This window comes from Puma concolor, chromosome E2 (genome assembly GCF_028749965.1).
Source record: "Puma concolor isolate L17-30 chromosome E2, mPumCon1.1.hap2, whole genome shotgun sequence".
Taxonomy (NCBI): Eukaryota; Metazoa; Chordata; class Mammalia; order Carnivora; family Felidae; genus Puma; species Puma concolor.
Genome location: NC_141681.1, coordinates 551,875 through 576,679, shown reverse-complemented (window position 1 = coordinate 576,679; position 24,805 = coordinate 551,875). Strand labels below are relative to the sequence as shown.

Below are 24,805 nucleotides of genomic sequence, written 5' to 3'. Positions count from 1 at the left end.
CCATTTTCAGTCAGAAGGTGGTGCCAGACTGTGCACCAAACAAAGAGGAGGAAACAAGAAAACACTTACCTAGTTGTCCTGAGCATTCTTCTCATGAACTGCAAGCTGAAAAAGCCAACAATGAAAAGCCCATGGTTAGGGATTCCAAGGGCCACTACACTCACCCGCGTGAGGTGCTAAGGGTTCAGTATATCAGGCAGAACTCAGGTTACCTGGTATCTAAAGGTGAGCTCTGCCTGCTGCAGCTGTTCCCGTGTTTGTTCAATTTGTTGCCTGTGAGTTACAATTGCTCTTGTCAGATAAGGCCCAATATTGGGTATGATTTTAAATAAGCTGCCCAGGGGTGCCTGGGTGGCTCAGTCGGTTAAGCGTCCGACTTCGGCTCAGGTCACGATCTTGCGGTCCGTGAGTTCGAGCCCTGCGTCGGGCTCTGGGCTGATGGCTCAGAGCCTGGAGCCTGCTTCCGATTCTGTGTCTCCCTCTCTCTCCGCCCCTCCCCTGTTCATGCTCTGTCTCTCTCTGTCTCAAAAATAAATAAACGTTAAAAAATTTTTTTTTTAAATATGCTGCCCACGTTCCCAACAACCTCATATCTGTCCCCTGATACAATTTATTCTTACACATGAAACACTTTGCACATGATTATCAATGTATAGTAGGATCAAAACTATTGTTACATCCTTTCCTTACTCATTATTCCATGCCTGTAGGGTTCAGAGTTCATAGAATTCCTTCCCATTTTCAATCTTTCTCTAACTCATCATGTGACAAATGTCTTTTATCATAAAGATCTATTCTTCTATAACTTATATCCTCACCATGTTTCCCAGGGTTGCAAAGACGAGGGCCATGAAATGGCACTACCACGTTGATGGGTATGATTCATTGTACAACACACTGCTTTCCTACAGATTATGACAATTGACACCACCCCCGAGGAATATTAGCATGGACAAAGTTTCCACACAGTCTGGCCACTACTTGAGATCTGCAAATGTTTAGAAATTAATTGTTTTATTCTTTCTAAACTTACCTTTTTAATCTGTTAATACTCTATGCATATGTTGACTTTAAACATTACAAAAAGATTAAAAACCAAAAAATGAACAGCAGTTTCACGAGCTGCTGGTAATTACTAGCTGAACTCACTTTTACTTGTTTATTTCTTCTGTAGCTATTTTCTTTTTTTTCCTAATGTTTATTTATTTTTGAGACAGAGAGAGAGTGAGCACATGCATGAGCGGGGGAGGGACAGAAAGAGATGTAACAGAACCTGAAACAGGCTCCAGGCTCTGACCTGTCAGCACAGAGCCTGACACAGGGCTCGAACTCCCGGACTGTGAAATTATGACCTGAGCTGAAGTTGGATGCTTAAACGACTGAGCCACCCAGGCTCCCCTTATGTAGCTATGTTCAAATTTTACCTGCAGTTGCCAGCTGATTCTTCTTTGCCGCCAGTTCACAGTGTCATTTTCAGCTTCCTAAGGTGGGAAAGATACATACACAGTCAGGAACAAGGTCCAGAAGTTCTCCCTTTTTACCTCCCAGCACTCTTGAAGGCCTATGCAAATATCCCTTCCCCCACTTCTCCCATAAATGCACAGACTGACAACCCAATCAGAGAAATCAAGTGAACACCCCATTTAAGTTCAAGAAAATTTAACTTCTGTCTGCTGCCACGTCTCTACTATTGGAACTGTCTTTCTAGTTCTCTTGTTTCCTCTCCTTTATCATAAAGTCATCAAATAACATTGTACTTTGTCCCTTCCCAGAGTTGGTCTTTTGTTTGATATGGCGAAGACTCATTTCATCAGTGAGTGAAAAACCATATCTGACCAACTGTACCCATTAGGATGAATCAGGGGATCATCACTAGTCTTACACCTCCATGGGGAGCCCTGATTCTCAGTCCAAAAGTTGTACCATGACACAGGCAATCACCTGAAAGACGACCTTCCAGAATATGGTTTCACTAACATTGCAGCTCACTCCCAGACATCGCTAGAGTTCAGGACTGCAACCCCTGCCTCCACCTTCAAAAGGCCAATCTTAGAACAACATCATCTCCTGACGTACAACCTGATATGAACTGTCACACAGTCTGGGTTTACTTCCAGGAAACAGATTTCAGGTGGAAAACTCTCAACTTCATGGAGCCAAATCTACTTTAACAAGACTCATTCCATTGATAGTGAAGGCAGCAGAAGGCAATGCTTGGCAAGGCTGGGTTGCTGTGTTTCCCTCAGACTATTTTCTTTGTGGTGTTGATTGAGATGGTTTCAACTTGACACTTGATGTACTCAAGAATCACATGCAAAATTGAAAATCTCTTAGAAAATGACACAAAAGCACTAGACAGAGAAAGGCACATGCATTTCCTTCTGGCCTCTCAGGCAGTCCTTCAGCAAATGCTTTCTGGAGTGGTTGTAATGTAGTGGCTCTGTTGTAAGGTGTTGAAGATAGAGAGGTGGTCAGGGTGCTGTACCCACTCACAGAAAGAGCTTACGAGTTAACAAAAACAAGATGCCAGTGAGACAGAGCAAGCCCTAACCCCAACTGTGGGAAGGACGAACATAAAGGTGAGTCTCCAGGGAAGAGAAGACTTCACTTTCCAACACGAGTGAGGGACTCTAAAGTCCCCCATCTCCTCCTGAGAACAAAAGGAAATACTGTACAAAGGAGGAAACATGTGACTGAATGCACCAAGTATCTGACAACCCCACAAAGACACACAAGACCAAGACGGAGAAGGAAGCCCAGGACAAAGCCAGCCTGGCAGTTGGACCCAAACTCCCTAGGACTCATCATTGATGTGGGGGGCATACATTTGAATGGCAAAGAAGCTGAACAACTTTATGGGCACAGACTTAGAAGTAAACAAGTGTAGTTCAGGGGCGGCCAGCAAAGATGAGCCCTAGTGAAGCTGTGGGCTTTGGTCAAGACTCAGAAGAGTTACACTTAAAAACTCAGGGGACAGGAAACAACTTGACTTTCTGAGGGATTGGGCCTGCAGTGAACAATCTCACTGGCAGAATGGATGCAGGGATCCAGTACTGCTGGTACCCCTACCCACTTTCCAGAAAGCAACTTCCATTGTTTCTGCAGAAAGATAATTCATTTTTTTCCCCACACATTTTTGACCCATGTCTGGTCCTGAACAAAAATGACCTAATTGTTGGGTGACAAAACAGTGTGATGCGATTGAAACCTATAGGACTGTGTAGGTTGATCCAGGTATTAAAGTTATTAATGATGGTTCCTTCCCTCTTCCGCCCCAAAAACATGACACAATGTGTGGCAAGCATTTAGGAGAAAGAAAATGCAGGCTATGTTACAGAAAGCAAGGTAGGAAGGGTAGGTCCAATTCTACTGAATGCATTGGGCAAAAATACTCTGGACCCAGTTCCAAAAGAAATACAATTATCTCTACTGGCTGCCATGTTCTCCCATACAATCTGGTCCTTGTGACAGTTCTCACATGAACATCTTACTTTTCTAAATTTTTTTTTTAACATTTATTCATTTTTTGATAGAGACAGAGTGCGAGTTGGGTAGGGCCAGAGGAAGATATAGAATCCAAAGCAAGCTCCAGGCTCTGAACTGTCAACACAGAGCCCGACATGGGGCTTGAACTCATGGACTGTGAGATCATGACCTGAGCCGAATTTGGACGTTCAACTGACTGAGCCACCCAAGGTCCCCCATCTTACTTTTTTGTAGGCATTTTTCTTTGTTCATAGAATTCTTCCAGGTTATGTGCTTTCTCCTTCAGCTGTTTGACTTTTGCTTCCTTTGTGGCTTTCACAGACCTCAATGCATTACACTTGTCTTCCAGGGCGTTTTTATTTTCTGGGAAAAAAAAAAGGTGTTTTCTTGATAAACATGCACATGACCTGAGTCTTGATTTTGGTGAGACACAAAAAGCGCAAGAACCATGAAAGCATGAAAGTATTCTTTCCCTTACCAATGCAAAGTCATTGCCATCATATGGGGATTTCTCCCCAACAGAAAATATAACTTCTAGTTGACAGTTATTGGACCTCAATGCTCTTAGCTCTACATCCAGCTGTAGGTTCAGTGCCTGGAGCCTCTTGGGACCTGACCGTAACCCTAACCCCAACCAGAACCGCCAACCAAAACCTAACCCAGTCTCGAAACCTAACCGTACACTTGACCCATACCATCACCCAAGCCCTCACTTCAGCCTTCGAGGAAGATCACGAGACGGGAGTTGCTTCAGCTCTGGTGACGTCCCTGGACCAAGCCCTAACCCTAGCTAAGGCTCTCTTCCCATGGGGACCAAATACCAAAATCTGACAATACCACGTGCCTGGGGTCCAGAAGCAGTGCAGGATCACTCCACATAGAACCTGGAACATCACCATGTCATTTCCAAGGCTGGGCTTCAGGTGCTCAAAAGTATTCCTGAGGCCTAACCGACCAGTGGCCCATAGAGTTGTTTGGCCTTGGAACCCAAAGACAAACCCTGACCGGCACCCTCCCTTGTGTCCTCAACTCAGCTCTTCAGGGAGACAAGTGCACTGCTATGTGTTTAGCGCCTTGAATCTCCTGGGAACAAACCCCGAACACTACTTCTAACCCTAATCAGAAACCTCAACTGAAACTGAACCTAACTCGAACCCAAACCCTACAATTGCTCCGCATCGTCATATTGGCCCTCACTTCAGACCTCGAGGGAGATGAGGAGACTGGTTTCGCTTGGAGCTGGAAACGTCACTGGACCGAACCCTAACCCTAGATAAGGCTCTCTCGCTATTAGACCCAATAACAAAGTATGACAACACCACATGCCTGGGGAACACAAGGGGTGCAGCATCACTCCTCACAGGACATGTAATATACTATGTCCTTTTGAAGGACCGGTTGAAGCTCCAGAGAGATTTCCAGAGGCCTACCCGATTAGTGGCCTACACAGTTGTCTAGCCTTGGAACTCAAAGACTAATCCTAATTGACACCCTCCATTGGTCCTTCAAATTAGACTTTCGGGGACACAACTGCACTGCTCTGGTTTCAGCGCCTAGTGTCTCCTGGAACATAACCCTAAACCTATGCTTACCTAAACAAAACCCTCAACCGAATCCTAACACTATCTCAACCCTAAACTTACAGTTGAAAAGCACCATCGCATGGGTCCTCAATTCAGCCCTAGAGGGAGATCACGAAACAAGAGTCGCTTACGCCCTGGCGACGTCCCTGTAACAAACCATAACCCTAGTTAAGGCTCTCTACCCATGCGGACCCACTAACAAAGTCTGACAACACCACGCCCTAGGGTCCAGAAGCCGTGCAGGATCACTCGGCTTAGAACCTGGAACATCACCATGTCATTTCCAAAACCTGGCTGCAGCTGCCCGAGAATATTCCTGAGGCCTACCAGACCACTCTCCCATAGAGTTGTCTGGATTGGAACCAAAAGACTAATCCTGACAGGCAACCGACCTTGGAACCTCAACTCAGCCCTTTCGGGAGACAACTGCAATGCTGTGGGTTCAGCCCCTGCAATGTCCTAGGACCTAATCCTAAGTACTAACCCTAACCTTAATCCTAGCCCTAAATCCTATCCCTAACGCAAACCATGGCACTAACCTACCCGAACCCCAACCGCAACAATACTAACCCTAAACCCTACACCGTAACGTTGAACCCTAAACCCCAAACCCTAATCCAAATCCTAACCATAACCATAAACTTAAACCCTAGACCTGAACACTAAACTCTAACCCTAATCCCTAAATTATAAATCCTAAACACGAACCCTAAACCAAACACTGACCCTGACCGTAACTCTAAAACCCTAAACCTAAAACCTAAAACCCTAAAAACCTAAAACGTAACCACGAAAACCTAACCCCTACCCCAAAACCTAAAACCTAGACACCCAACAATAAAACCTAAATCCTAACCCCTATCCCCTGACCCTGACACTACCCTGACCGTGACGCTAACCCTGAAGCTAATGCTGATACTAACACTAACACCTAAGACCTACCCTAACCCTAACCATCACCCCAACCCTAGCCCCTAAACCCTAAACCTAACCTTCACCCTAATCCTAACCCTTTAAATCTAACCATCTAATCCTAACCCTAACCCTAACCCCGAACCGCTAACCCTAACCCCTAACCCTAACCCCATGGACAGTCCTTCATCACCAGTCATGGGCTATGAACCACCCCCCCCATCCTCCACCTCCTCTATTTGGGTAGATAAACTGAAGTGGTTAGGGATTTCTAAAGCATATTCATCTACTTCGTGAAACACTTTGTGGGAAAAATGTAGAGATGGTTGTTAGGGTTTGGCAATTCAACTGCAAAACTGCCTGAGGACAGTGTAACATATCTCAAGTTTCTCAGGACATATGTTCAATGGACTGTATCACTTCCCCGTAATGAGGTCAGCTTTAGGTTTCTGTCAAAAAGAAAGAGGATTTTTACACAAAAGACAGATGTATCGGGCGTACTGGTGCATATTTTACAGACACAATGTTTTGAGTTCTGTGAAGGATGAGATGCACCCCTAAGTGTAGGTGCCTTAGGTGTCCTGTGTGAAATGGGGCACATGCATTATATGACAAAGACCTTGTGGTCACCATAATGGAAGCACCAGTGAAGGAGTGGGGGAAACTTGAATCACACAGGAATAGAAATTTGAGAAATTAGAGGACAGTAAGCAGAGTTTGAGGAAGTGCAGAGGGGAGGGTACTGGGTTCAGTGAGATGCAGTTTCAGGCCATTCCTGACCACAGCCTGAGCAGGGAGCATGAGTTCCACACGGAGCAACTATGTGGGATCACTCTCAGTGCACAATGCAAGGTTCCTCTCCAAAATGTCATATTTGTCAAAGTGCACCTAGGTGATCATCTAAAAAGGTTGTTGTCTCCCTGCATTGTCTGAAGGTTCTGGATATTTATGGGTGAAAAAATGCCCTGGATATATAGGAAATTTAACTTGGTCTTAAGGAAATGCTTGTCTGCCTAAGTTCATATCCTTCAGTGAGACTGAAAGTGAAGACAGGATCTAGATCAGCTGAGTGCCTGCATTGGCCTTTAGCTTGGGTAAACCTACAATTCAGGGATGCCCAGATGCCACCCCTGCTGGACCCCTGACATAACCTGACTATGGCTTTGCATCTATCTCCTTAAACTTCTCTCACAGTATCCCGAGGGTTTCCCTGTGTTCCTGCTATCTCAGCCAGAATACCAATTCTCAGTGGGACCTACACAGAGCCTGAGATGGGTTATCTGTGAAAGAGGGGTAATATTTGTTTCTAAGGACATAATGAAAAGAAGACATTGAATACAGAATGCATCTGCAAAATGTCTGGGAAATGTCCACTCACCCTTCTCACAGTTTCAATTAAGATATCTCCACACAAATGATCATCAAAAAAAGATGGTCACAGAAGTTCATTAAACTAAGACGTTTAATGCCTCAGCCCAGGATTGGGGATCACCACTTTAAAGAAGACAACGGCACATTTATTCTATTAAGATTCAGGCACTACCAGACAAAGAAAGAAAAAGATAATTACGAGAATGTGTATATCAGAGTTCTACACCTGAGATCTGAAGACAATCATATTCCATTACATATAGACTCGCAGATGCATCCACACAATAAAGTGTTCATCTGAGGCCACAGATTAACTACTGAAGAGGGAATGCATGTAGGAAAACATAAGACCATAGGGAAATAACCCCAAATCTCGTAAATCTCACTGCTTTATACGACAACTATTTTGAAATTTGAAGAGGACTGTGTGAGGTGACAGAGTATGGTGATTATATATCTTAAAAATGTGTCAGATCTGCCTGCATGCTTTCTCTGCCCACCCTGCGCTCTCCACTTTGTCCTTCTTGGTATCCCTTAACACTACTTTCACTGTTATGTCTCTGTTTCAGTGTTTGCTTCTAGGAGGACCTACTCTCACCCCCCATTGAATGCACACAGTGCGGTTCCTATACACACAGGTAACAAACTAGCAGAAATTGCAGTGATGGAGGATAGTAGCAAGATTGCCCTTTTTGCAGAGGAGCCCGAGAGAGTTTTCTGGGGTGATGTTAACTTCCTATATCTAGATGCATGGGGTGCCTGTGCTCATTTATTTTAGAAATATTCACTGACTCCTGGTGCTTGGGGTCAGATAGACAGGTACCTGACCCTAGCATATGGCTGATTTCTAATGGTGGGTAAGGATCAGGGACCAGCAGTGACTGTGGGAGATGAGTGAGGAGGCCACACATGGAGTCAGATCCTCCCTCAGGATGCCATGTCTCCACGGACAGCAACCTTGTGCAGGAGGGCTCTGAGGATCACATATTTCCTGATCAGTCCTGTGAACTGCATAATCCTACTCCAGATTTCTCACTGAGGTATGGACAGGCAGAGGCCAGCAGCTGGAGGACACCCTGATCATGGCTGGAGTGGAACAGTGGGCCTGGGAGATTGAGTCAGAGAAAGGGAAAGGCAGAAGATAGTGGCAAGGATTTTGAGATATAAAGGGAAGAGGAGAGAAGGCAATGTTTTCTACTGACTTCACCCACATTTCTGCGTGAACAAAAGGAGAGTTTTGTCTCTCAGGGAAGGGAAGAGGGCTGGCAAAAAGACAGGGTGACATTCTCAGCTCAAGTGCTCAGGATATCTGCCTTGCTCTTGAATACATATCACAGGAAGCCTGTGCCTTCTGTCATAAGTGGAACTGCAGCTCATACCATTTAGTGAAAATTAAAGCGATGATGAAGACCTCATCATTAAAGTATTGCAACGAGAGTATGTGAACATACAGAGAGATACAATAGAAGCAAAAGTCCAAAGGTAAACCGACTGCAAAACTTATGGGAATATAGACTATCAGAAAAGGAGATACCCCAATGCCAGCTTTCAGACACCTGGGCAATATGTGAAAACGTGGAAAAAAAAGTAGTCCTTACTTCAAAAGCAACATTAGCATTAGACACAAAGGGATCATGATGGAAGGTTTAGGGAGAAACCATCTGATTTCATGGTGCTGTACCCATGGTCCTGTACCCTCAATCTCATCAAAGTATACCCTTTAACTTGAGGTTTGTTATATGTAATTATACCTCATTAAAGAGAGTGTCAAAACATAAAATAATAGAAGCAAATGTGGGAAAGTTCCTTTCCAATCCTGAAGTGCATGTGTGATATAAGTCTGTCTTCTCATGTCTCAAAAATCCAAAATAAGACATTTAAAAATTAATAATAGCAAATTAAGAGGACCCTGAGCTCACCCTGTCCCATATTTTCAACTGCATAACATCCACATCCAAGTCCATGAACCAAAGAGCGATCCAAAGACTGGCAGAACAAACTCCACACCGAAGTAGAGAGAAGCTGCATCAGAAAGGTTAGGAATGTCAGAAAGGTGGAGGCTGTCTGCCTGCAGAAGGGGCAGAAAAAGTGAGCCCTCACACCAGGGAGGTCACACAGGGAAGACTAATCTCCATAACATTGGGTATTAAAACTTAGAGGGGCTGAATGCCTTTGTGTTCAGATACAGGAGCTTTGGAGGTCAGCTGACCCAGCACTGGGAGATCCAGGAGGATGAGTGATAGCCAGATCCCTGCGTGTGTAGAGAGGCAATGTAAACATGCCATTTTACACAATGCCGAGGGAACAGGAGACAGATGTATTCATGCTGATTCCTGAGTGTGTTGGAGGACTTCTCCAACAATGAGGGAGCTCACAGGCACCATTATTCTCCCTCAGCCTCCCAGAATAAGCATAGAAGCACCCACAAGAGGGTGAGGCTGCACAGACTCTTGCTAACTAACCCATTAGCAGTGTGCCAGTCCCAAGGGTTCACTAGGGGACTCACCAAACCAAGCCTGCTGGTCTCAGGCTAAACATTTTTCAAACCACAAGGGCACCCTGTCTGACAAGCTGCATGCATAGCTGCCACAGCGTGCTGTGCACATCTGCACCTCACCCAGTTGTACATATCCATGCACCCTCATCTGTCTCACTAAGCCACATGTCCCCAGGCACAGACATGCTCTGTGCATATCCTCAAGCCCCTAGCTTCCACCGCTGGTCCACAGCCCCCAGGCACCAAAGGACATCGGGAAATCTGGCATAGGACTTGTAGTCCTGTGAAATTTTGCTAACACTCCTGCCCTGTGCCCAAGTTATTCAGCGGGCATACCACCCCACAGCTGGCCTGCCTGGGTTCCACTAACACCACTGAGACAAAGCACAGCCCACAACAGCACGCAATCAGTGCAGACACCTGCACTAAAAGGAAAAGTAACCCAGACACAGCAGCAGGCTGTGAACAGTACCCATACGATAGCCTCCTGAAGGTCCAGGTCCTATAAACGGAGACGTGCACTGCTGAGTTCTCCAGGACCTATTCTTCATAACGTTATTAGTTTCAAGAGCAGAAGGTACAGCTGACTTTATTAACACAGAGAAATAGAGACAGAGAGACAGACAAAATGGACACAGAGAGATGTTTATCCACAATGAAAGACCTAGTCAAAGTCACAGCCAGAGATCTAAGCCAAAGAGATGTAGGTAACATACCTGATACAGATTTGAAAGCAATGATCATAAGGGTACTCATTAGAGTTGTGCAATGAGCAGAAGAGTGAGACCCCTGACTAGAGATAAGAAATAGTAGACATTGAGGACACAATAAAGGAGAGACACGCTTGCTGGAACTAACAAAGGGACGGAAGAAGCAGAGGAGCAAACCAGTGACCTCAAAGACTGAGTAATGGAAATGAATCACATTGAACCAAAGAGAGAACAGATTTCTGCAACGTGAGATGAGACTAAGGTAACTCAGTGACTACAGCAAAGATAACAATATTGATATTGTAGGGGTCTCAGAAGAAAGAGAAAAGGGGGCAGAAAAGTTATTTGTGGAAACAATAGCTGAAAAATGCCCTAATTGGGGGAGGAAACAAACATCCACATCTGGGAGGCTAGAGAATTCACATCGAAATGAAAATCAGGCCAACATCCAGACATATTGTAAGCAAACTTGCAAATTACAGTGACAATAAAGAAAAACTCTTAAATGCAGCAACACAAAGAGACCTTCACTTAGAAGGGAAGACCCATAAGGCTAGCTACCAGATTTCTGAACAGATACTTGGCAAGCGAGAAGTGAGTGACATCACATATTCAAAGTGCTGAATGGAAAAATCAGCATCCAAGAATACTCTATCCAGCAACTCTATCATTCAGAATGGAAGGAGACACAGACATTCCTAAACAAAAAGTAAAGGTGTTTGTACCACTAAACCAGTCCTGCAAGAAATATGAAGAGGTGTGGGGGGCCGGGCCCCGGCGCCAGGCTGAGACCAGGTCGAGCAATGTTCCCTGTTGACTCAAGCCAACCCGGTGGTTCCCCCTCCCATTCCCCCACTTTCAAGGGCATATGAAAGCCTTGTCAAGGCTGAGAAAGTTAATTCCTGAAGCCTGTGGTCTGCAGGTGTTGGCAGTAATGCTACCTCCCTTTTTCTACCCCGAGTCAGATAGAAACAAACATGGGAACTGTGTTTTGCTAGCAATCTATCAACAAGGTCTTGTGACCCGTTCACAAGGTTCACAAGGTATACAGAACTAAATGTTTTGGCTGGCAGTGATCATGTGAAACCTGTTTATTCTTAGAATGACCTGATCCATAAGAGTCTTATATTATAAAAGATTGTGTACAGCAACAATAAAGCCGTCACTTGGGCCATCAGCCCAGGGGACCCTCCTGTTCCCAAACTTTCTCTTCTCTCTCTTTTTTCTTGCATTCCCCTACCCTCAGGACCCTGACCTCGGTGATTGTCACGCCGGTCGTGGGTCGTGACAAGAGGGACTCTTTGAGTGGAAAGGAGAGACCAAAAGTGACACTATAGAGGTAAAAGACACAAATCAAGTAAAACATGAATATTTTTGAAAAAAATAGTTAAAGAACTCAGAGATATGGATTTGAAATATAATAACATCTACCAAAAACCTAGGGAGGAGAAAATAATGGGTTCCAAGGTAAATGACCATCAGCTTAATACAAACTGCTAAACGCAGAAGAGGTTATATAAATAACCCAGCAGTAACCATATATCAGAAACCAGTCACAAATATGCTAAGAATAAAGATAAATAAATTAAAATACTTCACTAAAGAAAATAAGCAAAACATGAAAGACAGACAAGAAAGGATCGGAGAAAATCATTAGAAACCACAAGAAAACAGGTAATATAATGGCAATACATACATACATAGCGATCATTTCTTTGAAGGTAAATGGAATGAATGCTCCAATATAGAGACATAGGGTGTAAGAACGGATGAAAAAAAAAACTAGAGTAGCAATACTTGTATCAGAAAAAATACACTTAAAACAAAGTACATAACAAGAGACAGAGGAGGACGTTATATAACAGTACAGGGTACAGTCCAAAAGGAGATATAACAACTGTAAATATATCCCACAATTAAGTGGGATTTATTCCCAAGCTGCAAGGGTGGTTCAGTATTTGCAAATCAATCAATGTGATACAATATATCAACTGGAGAAAGGATAAGAACCATATGATCGGGGCACCTGGGTGGCTCAATCCTTTAGCAGTCCGACATCAGCTCAGGTCATGACCTCATGATTCAGGAGTTCAAGTCCCACATCAGACTCTGTGCTGAAAGCTCAGAGCCAAGAGCCTCCATCTAACTCTGCGTCTCCCACTCTCTTTCTGCCCCTTCCCTGCTCACACTCTGTCTCTCTCAAAATTAATAAACGTTAAAAGAAAAGAACCATACGGTCATTTCAATACATGAAGAAAAAGCATTTGACATACTACAACATCCATTCATGATTATAACCCCCTAAAGTAGGTTTACAGGGAACATACATCAATGCAATAAATGTTTTCTATGAAAACCCTGCAGCTATAATCAACCTGAATGGAGAAAATCTGAGAGCTTTTCCTATAAGGTCAGGGAAAACACAAGGATGTTTACTCTTACCACTTTTAATAAACATAGCACTGGAAGTCCAAGCTACAGCCAGCAGATAAATCAAACAAAATGAAACAAAACAAAACAAAACAACGTAAATTAAAGTAAAAGTAAAGAAAAAACAAAAAGAAAAGAAAAGAAAAGAAAAGAAAAGAAAAGAAAAGAAAAGAAAAAACTATTCCAAATCTGGAAGAAGTGAATCTTTCACACTTTGCAGATTACGTGACACTATATATAGAAAACCCTAAAGAGTCCACCCAATAACTGCTAGAAGTGATAAATGAATACAGCAATGTCACCAGATACAAAATCATTGTACAGAAATCTGTTGCATTTCTAGACAATAACGAAGCAGTAGAGACAGAAATTAAGAAAACAGTCCCATTTACAGTTGTACATCAAATAATAAGGTATCTATGAATAAATCTATCCAAGGTGGTGAGCGACCTATACTCTGAAAAGTATAAAACAGTGATGAAAGAAATACAAGATGACATCAAAAAATGGAAGGATATTCCATACTCATGGATCGGAAGTACAAATTTCATGGAAATGTCTATACTTCCCAAAGCAACTGGCACAATTAATGCAATCACCATCAAAATAGCAACAACATTTTTCATAGAACTAGAACGGTCCTAAAATTTGTACAGAACCACAAAAGACCCAAATCTTCAGAGTAAACAACCTTTATGTGAAGTGATAATTATGGATGGCACTATGCCTCTGGATCTTCTGCTCCAAAACACAGTAGTCAGCCTAAGCATTTGAACAAACGTCAGACATATCCCAACCAAGGATCATTCTACAAAATACATTCTACAAACGTACCCTCAAAACTTTGCAGATTATGAAGAATATGGAAAAATCTAAAAATTGCCATGGCCAAGTGGAGCCGAAGGAGACAGGATGACTGTAATGTGCCAGCTGGGATGAGTCTGGGACAGAAGAGGTGAAAACCGAAGCAATCTGAATACAAATACAAAGTTAGTTAATACTACCATATCTCTTTGGGATATTGATTGTGATCATGTATCAACTTAGAGGATATCAATAGTCAGAAAACACTCTGATGTATGTGGAGATTCAATAATATCTTCCCAATTTTTCTGGTAACTAGAAACCCACCACGATTGAAAAGATTATTAGTAATTATGGTTTTATGTTTTCAACACCTAATATTATGACTAGTTCTAGTATTAGTTACTAGTGATGGCCATGTACCTATTCTTGTTGTTCTTACTATTGTGTAATTTAAATAATAGCATTCATGGTACAGAAAACTGAATGCATGATATACACTTCATAGAAACATCCACTTTACATATTTTAAGATAATAACATATGTATACACCACTGTATTATGTGGTCTGTAAATTAAGTGTTTTTCGGATCTTGAATGAACATGTCATTAAATGGCTTCCATAAAGGCGGTTATCCTAGATAATGAATGATACTCAGATTTTACAGGATGTACTTCACATCATGCCTGAACAGTGTCCAAAAAAGAAAACATACGTACACACGGCCAGATGGATCATTGTGACTGGTTTACTTATTGTAAAGAATCCTTGCCTTAATATTTTCACGCATATTTTTAGCAGGAATACAAGAGAATGAAATATTTCCAAATCAAAGAGATGTTCAAAGGCTGGAAGAATGATAGGGTGTTCAAGGGGTTTCAGAAGGAAAAGATGTGATCATGAAGTGGCAGTCACAGGTAAGCAGGTTTCTCTCATCCACTTTGACAGGTTTTCATGAGGGGATGTCCATCACAGCATGTGATCTGCAAAAGGGTAAGATCCAGAAGTACCAGAGGGAAAGACACGCTTTAGGAAGAGGTGACTTGGAAAGGGTGCTTCTGTGCCTAAGTGATGGCTCAGCAACCTGGCTGGGTGTCCTTGGGTCAAAGATTTCAGGAGGCCAGCAGTAACCTAGACTCACAAAGATCTTAGTAACATACATCAATGTAATTTAGAGTCACAAAAATCTTAGAGCCACAGAGTTGATCTTCATCTATGATTAGGAGATGGTCACAGTTTTACAGGATATGATAATTGGGCCGGCAGTAGATGGCTAAAATATTATTTAGGGTTATGTTTTTAATAAAAAAATTGATGTGCAAAAATATGGGTTTGGAATGTAAAGAAAACTCACAGGACCATCATGGAGTTACTTATGTTAAGGGCTCATGTCACTAACCCTAAATTCATTCCTGTAGGAATGTAACCTTTAACCAGTCAGCAATGAAATTCCTAATCATTGCTGGAAATTTAACTGACAGACCCCTGCCATTCCCTCAGGGAGGAAATCTCGCCTAAATAAGGTATTCCATGCCACTAAATTTGTTTTAAGTTTATTTATTTTGAGAGAGAGAGAGAGAGAGAGAGAGAGAGAGAGAGAGCACACATGCAAGGGAGGGGCAGGAATAGAGGGAGAGAGAGAAGCCCATGGCCACGAGGTCATGATCTGAGCCAGGATCAAGACTAGGACACTTAACCAAGCGATCCAGACCCCGAGAATGTGGAGTTTCAAAGGTTAGCAGGCTTGGCTGGGATACAGCCCTGAGAGCACTGGCCTAATCCTTGAGAGAAGGCAGCAAACTACTTACAGGCAGATGGTAGGGAAACAGTGACCTGTACATCGCCTGGTGCACACAGTGGGGCGATTATACACTCTCATGGGGAGCATCCCTGAGAAGCAGTGTTCACAACAAGGGACAAAGGAGGTAGGACAGAGGAGGTGTGTGGGACCATTTTCCTCCTCTTCCCCACAGCATAGACACAGAGCCATCTGCTGGAAACAAGGTCATCTCCACACTGGCTGCCTAAGATGCTTACACCAACCCCACATTCCTGTGCTCTCGTGAGACTGGCCTTCTAGGTCAATCAGGCTTGCCTCAGTCCCAATGGAGGTGTCCCCTGCCCCAGGAGACCAGTGGAAGCCCATGACCACACCACCTCTCTTGACCAGACAGTTCTGCAGAGCTTCACTTCGAGTGGCAGACATTTCAACTCTCATTTAAGAAGCAGATCGGAGCTGAACTACACAAAACTCAGCACATTCTGGCCAAGGACCATACATTGTCCATACAACTGGCCTGAAGGACAGTGCAGCCAGAACACAAAACAATGTATGCAACACACACCACAGACACTCCCTGATGTGTCAGCCCCTGGACACTAGATGACCTCCTTTTCATAAAGCCATTCATCTCACAGGCAGCTAACATAATGAGCGTTTGTAACACAGAGAAGGCAAATACTCAGCCAAAATGCCAAGACAAGAGGAATGCATCCCAAATGAAAGAACAAGATAAGGTCATGGCCAGAGAAATGGAAGGAACACTTCCAAACTCATTCTATGAGGTCGGCATGGCCTTGAGTCCAAACTGGACAAAGACCCCACCAGAAAGGAAAACTACAGACCAATTTCTCTGATGAACCTGGATGCAAAAATTCTCAACAAAAAGCAGCAAACCGGATCCAACAATACATACAAATAATTATTCACCACAATGAATTGGATTTATTCCTGGAATGCACCACCAATTCAATATCTGCAAATCAACTGATGTGATACATCACATTGATAAAAGAAAGGATAACAACCGTATGATCCTCTCAATAGATGCAGAAAGAGCATTTGACACAATGCAGCATCCTTTCTTGATGAAAAAAAGCACTCATGAAAGGAAGGATAGAAAGATCTTGTCTGAATATCAGTATGTCCAGATACGAAAGTCCCACAGCTAATATCATCTTCAATGAGGAAAAACTGACAGCTTTCCCCCTAAGGTCAGGAACATGACTGGGATGTCCACTCTCACCACTATTATTCCACAAACTGTTGGAAGTCCTAATCTCAGCAAGCAGACAACAAAAAGAAATACAAGGCGTCCAAACTGGCAAGGAGGGTCAAACTTTCTCTCTTCGCAGACATGATAATTTCCAAGGAAATCCAAAAGACTCCATGGAAAAACTGTTAGGACTGATACTGGAATTCAGGAAAGTCTCAGGATATAAAATCAATATACAGAAGTTGACTGCATTTCTATACACCAATAATGAGTCAGCAGAGAGAAATCAAGGATTGATGTACTTTACAACTGCACTGAAAACCATCAAATACCCAGGGGTAAACATAACCAAAGAGGTAAAAGATCAGTACACTTAAAACAACAGAGTGGCGCCTGGGTGGCTCAGTCGGTTAAGTGCCAACTTCGGTTCAGGACATGATCCCGCATTTGTGGGTCTGAGTCCCGTGATGGGCACTGTGCTGACAGCTCGGAGCCTGGAGCCTGCTTCAGAGTCTGTGTCTCCCTCTCTCTCTCTTTCTGCCCCTCCCCTGCTCATGCGCTCTCTCTTTCTCTCTCTCTCTCAAAAATAAAGATTAAAAAAATAAAGGAACAAACCATACATCTATGAAAGAAATGGAAGAAACACAAAGAAACGGAAAAACATTCCATGCTCATGGATGAGAAGAACAAATATTATTAAAATGTCAATACTACCCAAAGCAATTGACACATTCAATGCAATCCCTATCAAAATAACACCAGCATTCCTCACAGAACTAGAACAACCCTAAAATTTGTAGGGAGCCAGAAAAGACCCCAAATCGCCAAAGTCATGTTGAAAAAGAAAACAAAGCTGGAGACATTAAAATTTGGACTTTATGGTGTATTAGAAAACCGCAATCATCCAGACAGTATGGTACGGGCACAAAAACGGACACAGACATCAATGGAATGGAATAGGGAACCCATAAATGGACCCTCAAACATATGGCAGAGTAATCTTTGATAACACTGGAAAGAATATGCAATGGAAAAACAAAAGTCTCTTCAGCAAATGGTACTGGGAAAACTGGACAGTGAGAAGATTGGACCTGGACTATGTTCTTAAACCACACACACACACACACACACATGCACACACACACACACACACACACACACACGCATGCACACACCTCAAAATGGATGAAAGATATAAATGTAAGAAAGGGACCATCAAAATCCTAGAGGAGAAAACAGGCAATCTACCTCCTTGATCCTGGCCACAACAACTTCTTGCTTGTCATGTCTCCAAAGCAAGGGCAATAAAAACCAAAATGAACTATTGGAACCGCAAGATAAAAAGCTTCTGCACAGCAGAGGACACAATCAGGAAAACTAAAAGGAAACTTAATGGAATGGGAGAAGATATTTGCAGATGACATATCAGATAAAGTGTTAGTATCCAAAATCTATAAAAAATTATCACACTCAACACCCAAAAACCAAATAATCCAGTGAAGAAATGGGCAAAAGACGTGAAGAGACACTTTAACAAAGATGACATCCAGATTGGTCACACATGAAAAGATGCTCAATCTCACTTGTCATCACTGAAATACAAATCGAAACCACAATGAGATATCCCCTCACACCTATCAGAATGGCTAAAATTAACATCTCTGAAAAAGACAGATGTTGGCAAGGATGCAGAGAAAGGGAACGCTTTTGCAATGCTGGTGGGAATGCAAAGTGGTGTAGCCACTCTGGAAATAGTATGGAGATTTGTCAGAGAAACTAAAAATAGAACTACACTAGGCCCCAGCAATTGCACTACTACGTATTTATCCAAAGGATACACTAACGCTGAGTCGAAGTGGCACATGCACTGCAATGTTTATAGCAACATTATCAACAATAGCTAAATTATGCAAAGAGCCCAAATGACCATTGACAGATGAATGGATAAAGAAGATGTGGTATATTCATACAATGGAATATTACTCAGTGGTCAAAAAGAATGAAATCTTGCTATTTGAAACAACATGGATGGAACCGGACTTGATTATGCTAAGCAAAATATGTCAGAGAAAGACACACATCATATGGTTTCTCTCATCTGTGGAATTTAATACAACTGATGAATGTAGTGAAAGGAAAGCAAAAATAAGGTACAAACCGAAAGGGAGTCAAACGATAAGAGACTTAAATACAGAGAAGAAACTCAGGGTTCCAGGAGGGTTACTGAATAGGGGTATGGGCTAAATCGGTGATGGGCATTACGGGAGCACTTGGGATGAGTATTGGGTATATTTTGTACTTGATGGGTCACTAAATTCTACTGCTGAAACTGTATTCCTCTATAAAGTAACTAACTTGGGCTTAAATTAAAAAAAAAAAGAAATATTAAAAAGAAGTAAAGAAATGTACTACCAGTCAAAAGAAAAGAATATTTAAATCGGGCTCTTAGAGTGGAAATCTAGGACTAAAAGTGTTACACACAAGAAAGGATCAGAGAAAACATCAAGAAACAATGGCAAAACAACTAGTAGAATGGCACTAAATATATACCTATTAATAATCACTCTAAATGTACATGGACTAAATGCTCCAATCAAAAGACATTGGATAGGGCATCAGAATGGACAAAACGAACAAACAAAAACAACACCTATCTAGATGCTGCCTACAAAGCTTTATTTGGACTTAAGTCACCTTTAGATTTAAAGTGAGGGAATGAAGAAACATTTATTATGCCAATAATGTCAAAAGAAAGCCAGTAGCAATACTTATATCAGGCAAAATAACCTTTAAAACCAAGACTCTATTTTGGTACACTTTGGGTAAATACCTAATAGTGACATTTCATGAACCCAGTATTTATAGTAGCATTATCAACAGTAGCCAAACTATAGAGAAAGCCCAAGTATCCATCAACTGATGAAGGTATAAAGAAGTTGTGGTGTGTGTGTGTGCGTATGTATGTATACGCATATATACATATGTAGATATGTGTATGTTCATACATACAAACATATGTATATACAAAGAAATATAACTCAACTTCAAGAAGAATGAAATCTTACCATTTGCAATGATGTGGATGGAGCTAGAATGTATTACGCTAAGTGAAATATGTCAATCAGAGAAAGACAAATATATGATTTCACTCATATGGAATTGAAGAAACAAAACAGATGAAAATATGGGAAGGGGGCAGGAAACGAGAAGAGTGGTAACAAATCACATGAGTCTCTTAATGTTAGAGAAAAAAACCGAACGTTGATGGAGGGAAATGGGTCAGCGCTGGGCTAGATGTGGGATGAGTATTAAGGAGAGCACTTGTTGTGATGAGCACTGGGTATTGTATGTAAGGGATGAATCACCAAATTCTACTCCCGAATCCGAGAATGCACTGTATGTCAACTATGACTTAAATTAAAATAAATAAATAAATGAATAAGTAAATAAATAAATAAAGCTATAACAAGAGATGAAGATGGACGCTATCTCATACTAAAGGGGACAATGAAACAAGAAGATCCAATGATTGTAAATTTTGATGCACCCAACATGCGATCACCAAGTATATAAAATATTTAACAACAACCATAAAGGAACTCATTTTTTATAATATAACGATAGTAGAGGACTTTAACACATCGCTCACATCAATGGACAGAAGCTGTAAACAGAAAATCAACAAGGAAACAATGGCTTTGAATGACACCCTGGACCAGATGGATTTAACAGATATATTTAGAACACTCCATACTAAAATGGCAGAGTACATATTCTTTTCAAGCGCACATGGGACATTCTCCAGAATTGATCATATTCCAGGTCACATATCAGAAGAAGAACAGCAGAAGGAAGGAAGTAATAGAGATTCAGACAGAAATAAGGGATATTCAAACCAAAAAGACACTAGACAAAATCAATGAAACCAGGGGCCAGTTCTTTGAAAACAGTAATCAACATGAAAACTTCTAGGCAGACTTTTCAGTAAGAAGAGAGAAAGGACTCCAATAAATAAAATCACAAATAAGAAAGGAGAAATAACAGTCCACACCACAAAAATACAGTTAGAAGTTAATATTATGAACAACTATATGCAACAAATTGGACACTCTGAGAAAAATGGACAAATTCCTAGAAACACACAAACTACCAAAACTGAAACAGGAAGATACATAAAATCTGAAAACAGAAAGAAATAAAATCAGTAATAAAAAAAATTTCCCCCCAACACAAGAGTTCTGGGCCAGATGGTTTAACTGATGAATTCTACCATCCATTTAAGAAAGAGGTAATATGTATTCTCCTCGAATTATTACGAAAAGTAAAAAAGAAGGAAAACTTATCAATTCATCTTATGAGGCCATCATTACCCTGATACCGAACCAGATAAAGCCTCCACTAAAACCGAAAACTGCCAGGGCGTCTGTGTGCCTTAGGCTGTTTACTGTCCAACTCTTAATTTCAGATTAGGACATTATCTTGTGGTGCATGGGTTCTAGTCCCATGTTGGACTCTGCCATGACAGTGTGGGGCATGGCCAGGATTCTCTCTCTTCCTATCTCTGAGCCCCTCCCTCACTTTTATGTACTCAAGGGAAAGAAATAAACATTTAAAAAATGTTAAAAAATTTTTAAATAAAACTGCAGCCCAATAGCCTGATGACTATGTATGCCAAAATTCTTATTAAAATACCTTCAAATTAAAGTCAACAATACATTAATAGAATCATTTATCATAATCACCTGGGATATATTCCCGGGCTGCAAGGGTGGTTCCACATTCACAGATCAATCAACATGATGCGCCACAGTAATAGAAGAAAGGATAAGAACAATATGATGCTTTCAACAGACGCAGGAAAACTATTTGACAAAATGTCACATCCATTCATGATAAAACCCCTCAGCAAGGTACATTGAGACTCAACCTACCTGCACATAATAAAGGTCATCTATGAAAAACCCACAGCTCATCTCATCCTCAATGGGGAAAAATTGAAAATTTTTCCTCCAAGGTCAGGGACAAAACAGGGATGACCCTTCTCACCACTGTTATTCCACATAGTATGGGAAACCCTAACCACAGCACTCAGACAACAAAAAGAAATAAGAGGCATCCAAATCGGCAAGGAAGAAGTAGCGCTTTCACTATTTGGAACTGACATGATGTGTTCTATAAAAAACATGAAAGATTCCCTTAAAAATTGCTAGAATTGATATATGAATTCCACAAGTCACAATATACAGAAATCAAGCTACATAGATGTATTGCATTTCTAACACAAATCATGAATTAACACAGAGAGAAAGTAAGGGATCAATCCCATTGACAGGCTCACAAATACCACAAGAAACCAGGAATAAACCTAACCAAAGAATTGAAAGACCTGTACTCTGAAGTCTATGAAACACTTATGAAAGAAATGGAAGAGGACACAAAGAAATGGAATACATTTCATGTTCATGGATGGGAAGCACAAAATACTGTTAAAATGTCTACACTCCTCAAAACAATCTACACATATAATGAAATCCCTATCACACTAACAAAAACATTTGTGAGAGAACAAGAACAAATAATCTCAAAATTTGTATGGAATAACAAAAGTCCCCAAACAGCCAAAACAAACTTGAAGAAGAAAAGCAAAGCTGGAGACATCACAATTCCAGACTTTAGGTTATATTACAAAGCTGTACTGATCAGAACAGTATGGTACTGGCAAAACAACAACAACAACAACAACAACAACAACAAAACACAGAAGCATAGATCAATAGAATAGAAATGCAGAAATGAACTCATACCCATATGGTCAATCAAATCTCAACAAAGCAGGAAAGAACATCCAATGGAAAAAAAGATAGTCTTGGGACACAGGGGTGGCTCAGCCAACAAAGCGTGTGATTGTGAATTCAGCTCAGGTTATGATCTCAGGGCAGTGCAGAGCATGCGTGGGATTCTCTCCGTTTCTCTCTGCCCCTCTTTTGCATGCTCTCTCTCTCTCAAAAATAAGTAAATAAACTTAAAAAAAAGGCTCCTCAACATATGGTTTTGGAAAAACTGGACAGCAATCTGCAAAACAAAACAAAAACAACAATGGACCACTTTCTTACAACATACACAAAAATAAATCCAACATGGATAAAGACCTATATGTGAAACCTGAAACCATAAAAATTCCAGAGGATAACACGGGTAGTATCTTATTTGACATTGCCTGTACAACGTCTTTGTAGATATATCTCTAGAGGTAAGGGAAACACAAGCAAAAATAATGAGACTTCATAAAAATTAAAACCTTCCATCACCAAGGAAATAATCAACAAAACTTAAACACCTACAGAATGATATTTGCAAATGACATCGGATAAAGGGTTAGTGTCCAAAATATATACAGTTATACAGCACCCAAAAAATAATAAATCTGATTAAAAATGGGCAGAAGACAAAAATGGACATTTCCTGAAGGAAGACATATACCTGGCCAAGGGACAAATGAAAAAATACTCAACAATACTGATCTTCAGGGAAATACAATTCACAAGTACAATGAGATAACACATCACATCTGTCACAATGACGAAAATCAATGAAGGATGAAACATCAGGTGTTGCCAAGTATATGGGGGAAAGAATAACCCTCTTGCACTGTGGGTAAGAATGCAAACTGGTGCAGCCAGTCTGGAAAACATTATGGAGATTTCTCAAAAAAACCCACAAAAACTGGAAATGGAAGTACCTTACGATCCAGCAATTTCACTACAAGGTATTTCCGCAAAGAATACAAAATCTTCAAAGGGATACATGCACCATGATGTTTACAGCAGCATTTTCTACAACAGCCAAATTACAAACTATCCAAGCATCCATCAACTGATGAATAAATTGAGATGTGGTATATGGAATGTAATATTATTAGGCCATAAAAACATGAAATCTTGTCATTTGCCATGAGCTGGATGGAGCAAGAGAATGTTATCCTGGGTGAAATAAGCCTTTCAGACAAAGACAAATACCAGATGATTTCACTAACACATGGATATAAAACAAAACAAAGTGGGGGGGAGGAGGAGACAGTGACAAACAGACTCTTAACTAGGAAACAAACTGAGGGCTTCCAGAGCAAGGTGGGGAATGGGTGAAACAGCTGCTGGGGATTAAGAAGTGCACCTGGGATGAGCACCGGATGACGTGTGGAAGGGTTGCTCTATATTTTACACCTGAAACTAATACTACACTGTATCTTTACTCACTGCAATTTAAATTAAAGATAACGTACATTAATGACAGGTACCTACCAGGTTTTCTGTAGTTTGCAATCACTTAATTAGGTTGGAAAAATAACCATGAAACTTTTTAAAAAGCATGTATGATGTGGGGGACAGTTTGTGCCCTTACCTCGGTCACTGGTTCTAGCAGGCCTTGGAAAGTGGGTCCCAGCTCATTCTTCCAGGAGTTCCCAAGACGAACATTTCATGTATTCATGTCCTAACGGAATGCAGCTCCCGTTCTTCTGAATGTCTGTCAGGGTTTCTTCCCGGAAACAAGCCTGAATCTGGAACAAACCATCGACTGCATCGATGAGGTGATGTCGTGGGACTCCGCAATCCACGAGACCTTTAGTAAAACATGTCTTGTTCAAATACTGTCCGGGAAGGGGAGGAATGAAACACGGGAACAGCCCAGAAAATGCAAGGGCCTGTGCAGCTCAGCAACCAGCTTGCCCAGAGAAGTCACCCAGCGCCCACTCCTCAGCACTCAGTACAATAAGAAAAATTCTCTCTGGCTACTCAGGAGATGCCAAGTTGCTACAAAGCTCCCAAGATCTCCCCTGGGGCGGGTGGCACAACCTGCTGGAAATGCAGCTCTGCTCTCTGTACTGAGGCAGCGGCAGAGGCCCTGAGTACTCTGGGAGCAATCAAAGCCCTTCCTGCTCTCAGGTGCCCTGGGTCAGAAAAGCCCATGGTGCGCCCTCTGCTGGCCATCACTGCCTGGGCAAAGGAACCCGCCTCTC

At 41.7% G+C, this 24,805-nt stretch overlaps 1 long non-coding RNA gene across 11 annotated transcripts in view; it reads right to left on the bottom strand.

The window, feature by feature from the left end:
* The window catches only part of LOC147573268 (uncharacterized), a 29,780-nt gene extending 5,203 nt beyond the window's left edge, over positions 1–24,577 (bottom strand). For 2 of the 11 annotated variants that reach the window (XR_015244544.1, XR_015244552.1), the window contains exons 1-5: positions 24,190–24,570; positions 3,711–3,849; positions 1,425–1,481; positions 213–273; positions 70–105 (exon numbers count right to left, since the gene is read on the bottom strand). This is a non-coding gene — a long non-coding RNA (uncharacterized LOC147573268). Of the gene's footprint in view, positions 1–69; positions 274–1,424; positions 1,482–3,710; positions 3,850–24,189 lie in introns of all 11 variants that reach the window. The other 9 variants (XR_015244549.1, XR_015244553.1, XR_015244554.1 and 6 more) reach the window with 8 other exon arrangements.
* Between the last annotated feature and the right edge of the window lie 228 nt (positions 24,578–24,805).